The 927-nt window shown below is 35.3% G+C and overlaps 1 pseudogene; it reads left to right on the top strand.

Moving 5' to 3' along the window:
• Positions 1-513: 513 nt before the first annotated feature.
• On the top strand, positions 514-659 carry LOC111760216 (small nucleolar RNA SNORA32; annotated as a pseudogene).
• The last annotated feature ends 268 nt before the right edge of the window (positions 660-927 follow it).

Raw genomic sequence — 927 nt, 5'->3', positions numbered from 1 at the left:
AAATCCAAATTGAAGTCCAAAATTATTCCATTGGCCACACCTTAACTAAAAGTATCATCTTAAAAAGGTCCTGTTTACAATGGGTTCACACTCATAGGAATGGATTAAGACTAAGAACGTGTTTTTCTGGGGTGCATAACTCCAAGCCCCCGCAGAGGAGGAGCCCAGGACTCTATAAGAGACATACCAAAGAATTACAACTTATGGGCCTTACTTGAATCCTGAGTTGAACAAACTTTTAAACTGAGACAGTCATGGAAATTTTAATACTGAGTGGATATTTGAAGGCATGTAGCTACTGATATACTTTTATGTATAACAATAGTATTATGATTAGGTCCCTTTATAGATATGGAATATGGCTAAAAATTACGGGGCACGAAAATGGTTAGGGATAAAAATTAAACAAGATTGGCCATAAATTGAGGACTGATGTAGCCAGATGAGAGACATCTGGGAATTCATTCTGCTACTCTCTTTGTATATGTTGAAATTTTTCATTAAAAAGCAAAATGGTCATTACCAAGGCTTTTAGAATGCACTTTCTGATTTGCTATGGGGTTGACCATTAAAAACAAAAACAAACAACAACAAAAAAACCCTTCCCACTAGGTTTTCTATTTGCTACCTTGCTAGCATTCAGCCTATTGGGAACATTCTAAAAATGAAAAATAAGCAAAAGTTAAAAAGGAAAAGAACTTACAGATATCCAGTAAGCTTCCAGCTCCTTAATATCTTAACCCCCCCAAACCTCCAGTCTGCACTTTTAAAAAATAAAGGCAAAATGTTTATGAAATGCAGCTGCATTTGCTATCTACTCTCTTACACAGAAACTCACATCTTTCACCTAAATTTTACACTCACTCTCAATTAGGGCTTGGCAATTATATTAGTGTAATTTGGATTCTAGTTGTCATTAATATGACC

This window comes from Dasypus novemcinctus, chromosome 20 (genome assembly GCF_030445035.2).
Source record: "Dasypus novemcinctus isolate mDasNov1 chromosome 20, mDasNov1.1.hap2, whole genome shotgun sequence".
In the NCBI taxonomy this organism is placed as follows: Eukaryota; Metazoa; Chordata; class Mammalia; order Cingulata; family Dasypodidae; genus Dasypus; species Dasypus novemcinctus.
Note: the sequence above shows the minus strand (reverse complement) of the source record. Positions and strands in the feature narration are given on the sequence as shown.